At 49.6% G+C, this 14,219-nt stretch overlaps 1 protein-coding gene across 4 annotated transcripts in view; it reads right to left on the reverse strand.

Annotated features, from left to right (window-relative positions):
* Gsg1l (GSG1-like) overlaps positions 1–14,219 on the reverse strand; it is a 204,346-nt gene that overhangs the window by 45,402 nt on the left and 144,725 nt on the right. The gene's annotated exons all lie outside the window — the stretch shown is intronic.

Below are 14,219 nucleotides of genomic sequence, written 5' to 3' on the forward strand. Positions count from 1 at the left end.
CATTTGGCTATGGGAGCCATGTTGACTAATGTGTTTCTCCAATAAGACTTTCTTAACAATGCAGAAAAAGGGTTGGTTTTAGCCTGCAGCTATATGTGCTGACACCTGTGTTAGAAAGACCAAGTGGCACAAGTGGCCTGGGGTATTTTCCAAAGCTCACTGTTTAGGGTCATAAAGTCAATTTCACAAATTTCTTTTTAACACAACCAGTGTTGTTTTGTTTTGTTTTTTAAATGGGATAGTGTATGGTTTGAATCTGAGCTGTCCTCCAAGGAGTGTCTCCACTGGTTCAGGTTTTGGACACTTGTTCTCGATTCAGCTGGTGGTGTTTTTATGGAAACTATGATGCTGTAGGAAGTGGAACTCACAGGGAAGGGCCACTATCCCTGCCTCTCGGACTGTCTGGCTCTCTGCCTCCCAGTCCACCATGATGTGAGCAGCTGCTACCAGATGCCTGCTCCCATGAGTGAGCTGCATAGCCAGTCGTTGCGACCAGGGTGGAGTTCAACCTTGAGCCAAAAATAAATCCTTTCCCCTTAAACCTAAGGGTTTCTGTTGGGTATTGTCATTATGGTGACACAAAGGTAACCCGTGACACAGGCAAGTGCAGCTGTTTTGTGCAAGTGTTTTGTGGACTGTTTAGCTCTGAGCGTGCACAGTGTATGACGTAGGTTGGAAAGCTGTGAGCTGGAGGGGTAGGGGGATGGGTTGTCTTCCATCACACTTTCTCGGTATAATTTTGTGCTAAGCACTTAACCCCTTTGAACTTCCAATCCTTCCTCATTCCAAAGATGAAGATTGTGGCAAGTGTGGAGAATCTCAAGGAACCCAAAATAAGGCAGCCTCGGTATCTGATGCCCACCAGGCACAGATCATTCCAACCACCAGGATTATTACAAAACAGCATTTCTCTTGGGGAGCAGGTTATAGACCATCTCATCTGAGGCCTCCTGTGCGGTCAGCTTCAAGCTACAGACTCAGACTTAAGGAGGGAGACAATCCTGAAGAGGAAGGGGGTAGATGATGAGAAGAAGACAGGAGACCAACATGTCACGGCTCTCAGGTAGCATCCAAGGTAGTTAACCTACCAAGGGTGGAGTCGGGGCAGGAACCTGCAGGCAGGAGCTGATGCAGAAGCAATGGATGGATGCAGCTTACTGGCTTACTCCCCATGTCTTGCACAGACTGCATTCTCATAGCAGCCAGGACCACCTGTCCAGGGGTGGCGCCTCCCACGGTGTGCTTGGGCCCACCCACATCACCCATCAGTCAGGAAAATAACCTACAGACTTGTCTATGGGCCAAATCAAATGGAGGGGGGCATTGTCTCAATTGAGGATCCCTTTTTCCAGATGACTCTGGATTGTGTCAAATTGATAAAAAACAAACTATGAAACAAAATAAAAAACTAACCAGGACAGGCTCAGATTCCGAAACTCTTGAGTTTTGTTCTTGTTGTGTAGTTTGTTTTATTTTCTTATGTTTTCTTGTTTTCCATTTTGTATTTGCTTCACTATTACTATACAGAGCAGAATAGCCTGGATTTAATCTTATCCCCCTGAGTTGTTTAGGGGTTTCTACCTCACCTTAGATTATTTAGCTCCCAAATAAAAGACACAAACCTTTATATTTATAATAAGCCATAAAAGCACTAGAGCTGGACAAATATCAACCTCTGATGCTATTTTGTCTACTTCTCTGTCAATAACCCTTAGATATGACCTGCCATTTTCCATCCAGGCTGCTCCTACTCAGACTGGCCAGCTCTCATGGCTATGTTCTTACAATCCACCTCCCCATGGTGTCTTCCTCTCTCTCTCTCCTCCTCGTGGTCTCTGCCTCAGACCCCAAGCTGGGCAACTGGATCCTGCTTACCTCTCTTCTCTCCAGCTACAGGCTGTCAGCATCTTTATTTAACCAATAAAGATCTAACCAGGTTTCATGGCATCACTTAGTGTGTGTGAGGATTTCCTTACCCCTGAAGATCTGTTCAAAGGGAAACTGATCTCAGCAGCCAGTATTTAGCATTACAATACACAGCAACAGACCAGACCTCAACACACCACATACACACATGCCACATATACACTCACAGACACACCACAGACTCTACACTCTACCTCAAACACTACACACCACCTACATGTACACACACATACATACACAAACACCACACACACTACACATGCCACACAACACCATAATACAACACACTACACACATATACTCACACACAGTCACACACCACACATACAACATACACATACTCCACATACACACTCAAACATCACACACACTCATACCAAACACACACACTCACAAACCACACATACACCACACCACACACACTTACATATCCTACACACACACACACACTCGAAGATCATACAAACATACACAAACCATACATACACCACACCATACACACTCACATATCATACAAACACATACACATACCCTCACCCACACACACACTCACACACAAACCATACATACACTACACCACATACATTCATACACACACACACACACACACACACACACACACTCACACATCACACACACACCATCTCCCTGTAGCTTGGTATAAGTTCTTTATGTGCTCAGGCTACTAATCCTGAGGCTAGTCTTCTCTGCACACATCTTTCTTTTTTCAGCAATAAGTTTTGTTTTCCAGAGGAGCTTGATTGGCAGGCACAGAGTGCTCGCATCCTTGCCACACCATCAGTTCAGAGGTCACTTTCTATCCTCGGGGTGGGACACGCTTTCCTATGGAGGAGCCATGGTGGGCACACTGCTAGTCACTAAAACTCACAGCGAGCCCCTTGACTCCTGCTTGTGCAGCACAGCCGTGGGGCTGGCAACTCTGTAGTGATGCATGTCCGCCATTCAGTGCCATCCAGAAGAGTTCCAAGTCTCTAAAACCCTCCTGGCACATCTGCTTCCTCCTGACGGCCCCCAAGCGGCCAGCAGCCTTACGTTTGTTTCCTGTCTCCTCTGTGGTATTTCCACGTGTGGTAGAGTTGGAGTCCATACTGTGTCTCCCCTGCTTGTCACCAAGCAGTAAGGGTTTCAGTCCTTCCATGTCTTCTCGTGGGTGGAGTGCTCATTTGTTCTTATGTCTGAAGAGATCTCCGAGATCTGGGTGGACCACAGTTTGCTTATCCATTCGTGTATAGAAGCACAAGTCGGTTGCTTCGAGGCTTCGGCCATTATGGATAAAGCTGCTTCTGCCTTACATTTCTGCATCTGACTGAGTCCTCTATCAGCCTTTTCTGCCTTTTGCTTCCTGTGTCTACTTAACACATTCTCTTGTACTTTCCCAACACCCCTGTAGGAGTTTATTAGTGCATCTAGAGTTCAGCCTGTTGCATGGTGTGAGGGAACGACCTGATGTCACCTCCTCAGTGATCAGCTCGTCGCTTTGAACCCTAACAGAATGACTCCTTCTTTCTCCGCTGGCTTTGAATGATTCTTTTATGCAGGATGAGAATAACACAAATTCAAAAAATTCAAAATGCTCTAAAATCGCAAACTTTTTCAGTGCTGACAAGTGGCAAGCCTGCCCCTGACTTCATGTGACAAGTCACAGTCAAAACACAGGTGTGAGCATCATATAAAAAAATACCTCCCAATGGTGCCTTAGGCGGAGAAAAAGCAAAAGCGAACTTCCTGTTTAACCTTGGGTCCCTCCCAAGATACCTCATTTGCATACACAAATACTTCAGGTCGAAAAAATACTCTAAATATTTCTGGTCCCCAGAATTTCAGATGGGGGGGATGCTCGCCCACATGATATTCCAGGTCTCCTAACACACATAGCTCTGGTTCCTAGCTCTGCTCCTGTCTCACTTGTGCTCTGTGCCACCAATCCAGACACCCACTGCGCATGTTGTGTCAACACACACTTTAATCATTACACTTTACTGTGGGAGCCATGGCCTGGAAGGAGAAGGCTTTCCCTTGTGTTCCTGCCCAGGGCTCACTTGGTCTGATATTGTTGCCTTCTCAGAAGCCCTGCCCCCTGGATGAGCCTTCCTGCATCCTACCTCCTGCCTCCCTGAGCCTCTTCCAGTCGATTTCCCAAGGGTGTATCCTGCCCTTGCCCAAAGGATTTAAGAGTCACCAGGACTCTCAGGAGTATGATCTCTTGGTTTGTAAAATGGGGGCCAGTAGGGTGGCTCAGTGAGTGAAAACCCTTTCTACACAGGTCTGATGACCACTGTGGAGGGAGAGCACTAACTACTGAAAGCTGTCCTCTGACCCCAACACACCTGCACACACACTAATAATAAGTAAATATACATTGGTGGTGTGATCAGTAAAAAGCCTCTGTGAACATTCAGACAGAAGGGAAACGTTAGTGAGAACAGTTACAGAGTAGATGAGAAGTGTCCCCCAAATGTCTCACATGTTCAGGGACTGGTTCCTAGATGATGGCCCTGGCCCATTCCAGTGTCTCCTCCACCAGAGACTCTCCACACCACGATGCTCTCTGCTCAAGGGCATGTGCCAAGAACCTTCCAAGACTATGAGCTAAAGTAGATCTTCCTCCCCTTAAGTTTGTGTCAGATATTTCACCGCAGAGACTTTAAGGCAGCATCAGGAGTCGGCATTCCTGATGTTAGGGGAGAGTCGGCAGGGCTGCACAGGACCTAATACAGGATCTCCCAGCTATGCACCAAGGCCAGACCCAGCTGCTGGCAGAGTAACTCATTTCTACAGCCTTGGTTTAGAACCGTGGTTCTCAACCTGTGGGTTGCAACTCCTTTGGATGTCAAATGACCCATTCACAGGGGTCACACAGATCAGATATCCTGCATATCAAGTATTTACATCCACAACAGTAGCAAAATTACAGTTATGAAGTAGCAACAAAATGATATTATGGTTGAGGGTCACCACAACATAAAAAAATGTATTAAAGGGTTGCAGCGTTAGGAAGGTTGAGAACCACTGGCTTAGAACACCATTGATCCATAGATTGAATTCTACTTATCTCCAAACAGGAAGGGCCACACTTTAAGAAAGCTCAATAAATGAAAGTTGTATATCTCTGAAAGACACAGTGGAACTCTGCATTTTAAAGAGTCTGCTTTGAAAACCGGGCCCATGGCCATGCACGCTAGGAATGCATGCCACCATTGTCTCCACCATTGTGCCTCAAATCCAGTCCACTATTTTTTAAAGAGCACTGCAATTACTGCTCGTAGGGTAGTGGGATGGTTAAGGGGAAGGGAGAAGAAAGGAGCCTAGGTAAGAGGCTGGGCTGGGCAAGTGACTGAAACCCAGAGTCCCGCCAACAGTTATGTCATGTGTTGGAAACGTAACCCCTACATTTGGATCTAATGGCATTTGGAGGTGTGACTTCTGAGGGTGCTTAAGGTAGATGATGATGTTGGTATAGCAGAGGAAGCTGCCTCTCTTACTCTATCAATATATGATGCCTCCCCCAGGTGCCAGTGCACTGTCAGACCCAACATTCTGATGCAGAGTGGATGCCAGCATCCTGCTCCCAGGCTTCACGGATCCAGAACCATGCACCAGATAAACGTCTATTTCATATCAACGTCTAGTCTTGAGTATTTTGTTTCAGCAACAGAAAAAAGATGAGGCTTCATGCCAGTAGGGTTTGTTGGTGGGTAGACGTGGGTGGACGTGGGTGGAGTGGCTGTCTTAAAGTCCAGGCTGGCCTTTGGTTTGAGCGATTGGGCAGATGACAATGCATTTGTTGAGATAGAAAAGCCCAAGAGAGGAAGGGAGGATGTCTAGGTGGGTGGAAACTTTCAGGGGCCATATTTGCTTGAAATGGTTATTTTCTGTCTTTGTAGATATCGAGTGAGCAGTCAATGTACACTCTGTGGTTGGGAGCTGTCAGAACTGGAGAGGGATCATCAGCATAGAAGAAGAAATGAGGTGGCAGCCTGGGAGAGTCAGCAGAAAGACTGGGAGAGGAGAGGAGATGAAGCATCTGGGGCTGAGCAGAGCCAGGAGACCAGCCGAGGAAGCTAACCTGGAAAGAAAACTGGGGTAGCTTGGGGTCCGTGGGAAAGGGCACTCAAGAGAGTAGATATCAGAAGAAAGGTGAACAGGATAGTAAAGTTACCCATGGACTGGCCAACCAGAGACCACAGGTGGCCATGACAGGCTCCCACTGGAGTATTGTGTGGGGATGGGTTCTCGGAGGGCATGGATTGAGAATAATTGAATTGGAAATGATGGAGGAAGCTCCAGGCTCAGGGTCTCAGAGTAGCAGGCAGGGGAGGGACTGTGCAAAAGGGTAGAGGTCAAAGTGGGAGATGGAGCTTCTGGTCTACCTCCTACTTAGATGATCAGGTAATAGCAGTAGGGTGGGGTGTGTGCATCTGGTGCACGAAAACTCAAGGCCAATCCTAGAAGCCAAACAGAAAGTGTCAAAACAGATGAGAGAGGGTCTTAGAATCCAGTAGCTAGCTGGCAACTGAGATGCTCTACCCAAAGGGTACAGGGGAACGGGAACTTGAGTAAGATTTGAGTTGAATGGTGTTGTGTGCTTTCCTGGGGAGATGGTTTCTAGTTGCCCATTCAGAGGGCATTGACCGACATAAGAAATGGTTTCCACCCAAGTCTGGGTTACTTTCAGGAGTGTGGGTGACTCTTGCACCAATGAGAAGCTCAGACAGCGTGGACAATGACCTTCTGATGCTGCAAGATGACCTCTGTTTCCCTGTCAACCTTCCACCCATCCCCACCCACTTTAACTCTTCCCCCCTCCCCTCAGGCCCTGTGTAATCAGGCCAGGCTTTATGTAAGTGGATGGCAAGAAAGTGGCTGGGACCTCAGGTGAGGCTCTCAGGATCTTCCTCCTCCCATGAGGAAACATGAACAGACCAGATCTTGTAAAGGTCTTCCTCAGATAACAACAGGCTCTGACCTCCATGACAAGCTCCCATTCTCTTCACCACAGAGCAAGGGTGAGTTAAGGTCACTAGCCATGAGTGAGGCTAGGCAGGCAAATGGGGCATCGGAGGCTGGAGGATGGAGGAGATGTGAAGTAGTCTTTCCAGATGTAGAAAAGTGCAGACAAACTGAAAGCATACAGGGTTTTCCAGCAAATTCTTTGGGTCCTGTGCTCATGAGTTAAAGCCAGCCCAGATAAGCGAGGCTAGGAGATGCAAGTGGAGAGAATGGTGGACCTGACCACTCAGGATTTGGCACACGGCATTTCCCAAATCCTGTTTTGTCCCATTGTGGGGGAGGGGAGGGAAAGGGCCGCTCCCTAGTCATCCCCGAGACCTAGCAGATCTGAACCCAGGTGACCCATTCTGAGGTCACACCCTCTGATCTTGAGACTGCCCCTGCACAGGGTGAGGTCTTGGGGCAGTGGCAGCGACCTAGTTTCCAGGCCTTGGCTACTTTGGCTCAGCTCTCTTTGCAGGGCTGAGTATCTTGCATGATTGCCATGCTCCGTTTAATGGCACGGTCGTAGAGGTAGCTGATTAATTAGCTTATAATAAGGTTTGTTATTAAAGATGTTATTAAAGTCTCGGTTATTACAGAGAACACTTGGGGAGCATTCGTGTCTAAATAAATATTCTTGCATACATTGGGAGGTGATCTAGAGCTGCTAGCAATCCCAGGAACCTGAGAACCAAGAAGAGCATTTAGGGACGCACTGGAGCTGGAAGCAGATTCAAGAGGGCAGGACGGGGGCAATGGCAAGCCCTGCTGGGGAACCTGGCGGGACACGCAGCCTGTCACTGAACCTGTACTGTCTGCCTGCTGGCTGCTAGACTTTTCCTTACCTTTCTTTTCTTTTCCTTTCCTTTTTTTTTTTAAATGGGAAATTAACTTTATTCATGGGCAGCCTCGAGTGCATTGCCAGGCAGGTCATCTTGAGATGAGAAAGCTGAGAGGCTACAGATGAAATTAAAATGTTCAAATCACGTGCTTATGGAGTAATGTAATAACGCAGCTGACGAGGGGGGTGGGGAGCAGAGCTGGAGGAGGGGGATGGGGAAAGTGGAGTGCATAGGGACTCCACTATGTGTGTGTGTGTGTGTGTGTGTGTGTCTCTGTGTGTGTGTGTGTGTTTGTGTGTGTGTTGATCTTGGTCTCGGTAACTTCTCCCCTCCACCCTTCCCTGGCTGGACTAATGAGTACCAGCACCAAGCACACACAGGGGTTCTATGGGGTACTGTTGGAGGAACACAGTAGGACTTTACCAATTTACCATCGCTGTGACTAACCTGAAACTTCCATCTGTATTTCATGGCCAAGGGACACTGACTCCCCAGTGTACAGCTGGGTTCACTCCCAGCCTCAGTTTCCCCTTTGTCATACAACCAAATTGATTTGTTAATTGTCCCCTCTGTTCTAAATGGCTCCTACAGCTCAGGGTCAGCCTGGAGAAAAAGCCTGTGACCAATGTCTCCTCCTCTATGGTCTGCCCTGAGCTCAGCCCAGTCTGTCCTGGTCAGCTGTGGACAGAGGGGCAGGACACTGTAGGGAGACTGCTCAGTAGTCTCACCCTTTTCCTTCCTGTCTCCCTTTCACTTTCCTACCCTCCCTCTCCCTCTAGTGCCTCTCCAGTAGCCAAGGCTGCCCTCCAACTCCTGATCCTCTGTCCATCCTCTGCCTCTAAAGTGCTAGGATCTCAGACTGCCATGCCTGGTTTGTTTGTTTGTTTGTTTGTTTGTTTGTAAAAGATGCTTCATAAGGCAAACTCACATGGCAGTGCCCCCCTTCACCCCCCACTCCTTGGCTTTTTCAACACAGACTCTCACTCTCTAGCCCAGGATGGCCTCAGTTACAGGCACGACCCACCCCAATGAGCAGTGTGCATCTTGCTATTCCTCTATACTCCAAGTAAGTATGCTTCAGAGTCCTTGGGGCTGGAAGCACCAGGCCTCTCCGAGCAGGAGGCATGGACTACGGGTGGATGTATGGGCTTGCCTCAAAATGGGATGGGGACGTCTGTGTCAAGGCAGTCAAAACAGGAGGTCCAGGGTTGTAGAGTGAGAAGCCCCTACAGTGGGTACCATCCAAGCTGAGGGTCTGAAAGGAGCAGGGGAGAGGCTAGGTTGCAGCTTCCAGGCAAAGTGGAGCTGAGATGGGGCTTGGGTAGGGCATGCCAGGAGTGAGAGATGCTGGAGGGGAAAATAGGATCCTTCATGGAAAGTTCGAAGCCATCGGGGGTTTGGACTTGATTCTGAGATCCTGTGAGGAAAGCATGGGGAATCATGTTCCTGCTGCAAGATATACTTGGCTTGTTTGTTTGGGTAGTGGTGGAACCCAGAGCTTCATGCATGACCCCACACTCTACCACTGAGCTGCACCCCAAGTCCAGATGTGCTTCTTAGAAGTCTCCTCTGACTGCCTAGTGGGGAAGGGATTAGAAGAAAAAGCAGGCTGGAAGCCAGCGGGGAGGGCTGCTGTCCTCTCTGGGGAGGTGGTCAGTCCCTTTGGGAACTGAGAAGCAGGAGGTGGACCAGACTGCCCTGGCAAGTCTCAGAAGTGGGGTACAGCAACAGGGAGGGTCAGAGCAACCAGAAGTAAATGAGGAGCAACTGGCCAGAGCGAGTAGCCTTCCCTGTTAGAGCCCTGGGAGCTGGGGTGGTTCAGCAGGGTTGTAGAAAAGGCTGCTCTGCACAAATCTGAGATACCCAGATGCCATCCCCATAGGGACCAATGTCTGGGGCAGAGGGGCAGAGGGCCAGAGAGACGGCCCTGCAGACCATCCCCATGCCTGTGCTGGCAGTGTTTAAAGCCGCCCAGACCTATTTTTAAAGAATGAGCTATTTTTAGCCTCTCTGTGGAGAACCCGCAGCCTCTCTTGGTAGCATATTTCAGAGTTGAGAAAGTTCCTTCTTACATATAACCTAAATCTTTCCAGCTCCAATTTGAGCTAATTTCTCGCTCTGCCCTCTGAGGATGAGGGCTCGAGCTGGCTGGCATCTTCTCCAGAGTGTGGCAATTAGTGGGACGCCCTCCACCCAGCCCGCTCAGCAGAGACTGTCGGCTCTCTCTGCCCTTCTCCACAGGTCTAATCTCAGACCACTTGAGTCATTAGCACTGCTCTTGTGTGGATCCTGCCTTTTAAAGTGAAGTGGCCCAAATCGGAGGTGGCATTTAACAGGGACCTTCCAATGTCACGCAGTGGGTTTCCTGGGCTCCCGGCAGCCTGTGCACTCCACCGACCCCCATCCAGCCTGAGGCTATGGAGGAGCTCAGGCTGTGCGGGTGAGGTCCACAGGGGTCCTGGGGGTCTCGGTGACTCAGGGTAAATATGTAGGGGGTGATTTTTAATATTAACAAATATGTCTCTCATCCAGTATCTCCTGGTAGCCCATGCCCTCCTCACTGGGCAGCTAGATATAAAACATTCATGGCCTCGGGGCTCAGCTGCAGGAGAGGCAGAAAACAAGAGGCAAATTGTGGCTTTGGGGATTTCAAAGGCCTGCACCAAGGAAACAGGACAGGCAGAATACATAATCAAACAGCTTTCTCCTCCACCAGGTAAAAGGAGGTAGAGGGATTGCGGAGTGGGGGGGGAGGAAACAGAAGGAAAGGGGGAGAGGGAAGAGAAGAGAAACTAAGACAAGGGAGGAGAAAGATGATGAATGAGAGGAGGAGAGAGAGGAGAGAGGAGGATGGGGCTAAGGAAAAGAGGGGGAGGAGCAAGGAGAAGAAAGAGGGGCACAGAGAGGAGGAGGTGGAGCAAAGGAGGCAATGGGGGAGGGGAAGAGATGACTAGGAGGCAGGAGAGGAGGAGGTGTGGGGAGGGAGTGCCAGAGAGCAGGGGAGAAAAGGATGGGGGCCAAGAGAATGTAGCATTGGTAGAGTCAGGGTTTCCGAAAGGCCTGGCTTCCCTTCAGGTACCTCCATTCCACCCCTCCCACAGTCAACCCCTCAGACACACATTCTCTAGTCAGGACCTCCCGGATCCTGTCTATTCTTGCATGTCTATCCCAGGAACTCACTGGCCAAAGCCATGGATACCAGGTGCCTCCAGGGGAAATGACCTCTGGTCCTTATCTCAAGAACCATGGCCTCAGAATCACTCCCGGGGGCTCTCGAACAGTGTGCAGTTCTAAAAGCATCTCCGGTCCATAGGCTGCAGCCAATGCAGAGTGCATGGTGGCACCAGAGCTCAGTGGATGGTCCTGCCTGGTCTCAGTGCCCCAGGGCTCTCTGCCTGCCCTGTGGGACTAAAAGATCTGGGGTCTGGAGGATCCAGAGAATTACTACAGGAGTTGTGACTTTTGAGAGCAGGAAGAGGGTACTATGAACAGTCACCTCCACGCCAGGGGAAAGTGGGGAACTGGCAGTACTTGGGATGTGGGGTCTTGTCTACAAGGATGGATACATCCTCCTCTGCTGAGAGGGTGCCCTGGCTCAGTGGTTAAGAGCACAGGCTGCTCTTACAGAGGACCAGCATCTAAGCACCAACTTGGTGACTCACAACCACCTTAATGCTGGTCCCAGGGGCTCACATGCCTTCTCAGATCTTTCTGAGCATCAGGCATACACATATGCTGCCCAGGCATACATTCAGGAAAAAACACTCATACACACAAAATAATATACAATTAAAATAAAAAGAAACATTTTTAAAAGATCCACCAAGGGCCTGGAATTTAGGAGCAGGGACCTGTTGTCCTGGGTTCTTTTTCTGGGCCAGGAAAGCGTCTCCAGGTGTTTCTGCAGAGCCTGGAGGCAGAGGCCCTAAGCTGGTCAGTATTGTCCCATGCATACACACCTGCTTGGCTCCAGCTGCTTATGGGCCGGGATCTATAAACCTCAGCACTACACACATTGAGTGATGTTGGCTGTGGGTCTGCCCTGACTATTGCAGGCTGTTTTGTGGCATCCCAGGCTCTCCCCACTAGATGCAGTGGTTAACTGAAGCACAGCACCCAAAGGCACATGGGTATGATGTACATACACATACTGTCGGCATAACATGTATGCAGACATTGCCGAATGTCCTAGAGGGGGGAGTCCCCCATCATCATGTACAACACCAGTTCTCAGTGACAATGCTTGGTGTTGTCTTCCTCCCTCCACTGCCAGGGGCACTGATGGTTTCCCAGCAAGATGTAGGGTTTCCCTTTCTGAGAAAAATCTCAGCTGCATTGAACTTGAGTCACTTAGACAAAGATGCTAAGTCAGTGGAAGTGAGTTTGGCCTATGGCAGTGGTAACAGTTGTTGGGGGAGTCTTTGGGGAAGGGAGATGAGGGGCACTCCAGAAGCAAGGGCTGCAGCAGCCCTCTAGAACATTAAGACACACTCTAGAAGTGTGACCTACCTGTGGGTGACAAGCTTGAGAATCCTGAGGCAGAGCACCCAGAGGGCAGAGGTTCAAAGCCAGCTTTCCTCCAGCATCAGTAGGGACAATGCTTGTGTGTGTGTGTGTGTGTGTGTGTGTGTGTGTGTCACCAGAGGAAGGGGCTGGCTTGACTTTGTTGATCATGGCAACTGAGTGTGAACACTTGAACCAGATGTGTGACTCACACCTGCAGTCCCAGTATTTGGACACCAGAGGCAGGGGACTCTTGAGTGTGAGATCAGTCTGGGCTTGGGCTACATAACAACCTACATGACCAGCCTGGACTAAACAGCAAGCAAGTCCCCAAAACAAAAGCAAAGCCAGAGAATGCAGCCTGCTAGAAAGACCTCCTGGGAGGCACAGGGGCCTCTGGAACCTGCGTGGGACCCTGCCCAGGCTCCCTTCAGGGCCCTCTCGTCTCTTTCTCTGTCACCCTGGCCTGTCCCTCTCTTATCTGTCTCTGTTCTACCTCTCAGAATGTCTCTTTGATTCTCTCTCTGATTTTTTTCCTATCTCCCTCAGTATTCTCCCACCTCCCAGGCCCCCCAGCTCATCTGCCCACAAGATAAGCAAGCCAAAAACTGTCCCCATTTGCAGCTCCGCACTGGATTCTCTCCCCTTCTCCCACTTTGCCCATAAGCAGTGCTGCACGCACAAGGACACATCCACAACAGGTTGAGGGTGAACACACGACGTCTTCCCCCCTGCCCACTGAAGCCTCGCTACCAGCCTTTCCATCCCTCTGTCCCTGGCATCAGCTGAATAGCATGCCCTGCTCTGGACTTCCGATCAGGAAACTGCTTGCACACAAGGAAAACGAGGGGGCAGGCTACTGTCTTGCAGCACGCCACAGATAGCCTGCAATAATACCCTCAATTCTCAAGCATAGTTTGCAAAACACTCCAACCATCCCGCACAGTCCTTGTCTCGGCCCAGGCAAACTGAGATGGCCACAGGCTATTGGACAGATAACACTAAAGCCCAGAGAGAAAAACATCCGACCCAGGCAGCACAGCACAAAAGGAAGTGTGTATTTGAGCACAGGCATGATCAACCCTGAGTCCAGATGTCAACCTCAGGCACTAACCATGTCCAGGGGACGAGTTTCAGACTCCCAGGCCTGTCAAAATCTTATAGTGCCAGATAGGCAATTTATGACTTGGCTCTATCCAGAGTGCGGAACCCGGGAGACAGAGCTCTTCCTTCGAGGCAGAGCACCTTCTGTTCTGTGTCTGACACCACCAGCCGCCACCTTTCCAGGGACAAATAGCAGACTAGCCTGTGCTTACTCCTCATCTCAAAATAGCTGATGGGGAGTTGGCAGCTTCTGGAAGAGCAGACCACAGAGGCTGTAGATGAGGGGAGTTGTCCCCGAGTGTAGACTTTCTATCAAGAGACATGTCCTCGGAGTCTTCTGAGAGCTCTTGGACTCCAGGGCCATCTGAGGGGAGATGGGATGGGATGAGAGAAGGCAGGCCCAAGAAGACAAACAGCTTCTGGAGTGGAGGTGGGGGGAAAATGACCAAGTAAGGACAGAGGAAAGGGACAGAAAGGACCCTTTACCCAGCTAGCACAGGGGCTGCCCCTATAGATGGGACTTTGGCAATGGCTATAAAGGTGACACCACTTCCTTAGAGTTACCAGCTCCAGCTCTTGGGTTATGTCCTGAGATACACTTCACCCATGGGCAGATATATAGTCAAGGGTGAGTGTTACAGTATTTAGAAACCCCTAAAAATCCACCATGAGGGGCTGACTAAGCTATGTCAACAGAGATGTCTATAGTCAGTCCTGATCTTGGCTCTCACCCCTCTGGCCTTCGTGTTACCCTTAGACAGCCTGAGGCATAACTCTGCCTAAGGACTTTTGTACCTACTGTCCTCATTACTAGAGAGAGTCTTCTCTGGT

The sequence above is a fragment of the Mus musculus genome, chromosome 7 (genome assembly GCF_000001635.26).
Source record: "Mus musculus strain C57BL/6J chromosome 7, GRCm38.p6 C57BL/6J".
Lineage (NCBI taxonomy): Eukaryota > Metazoa > Chordata > Mammalia > Rodentia > Muridae > Mus > Mus musculus.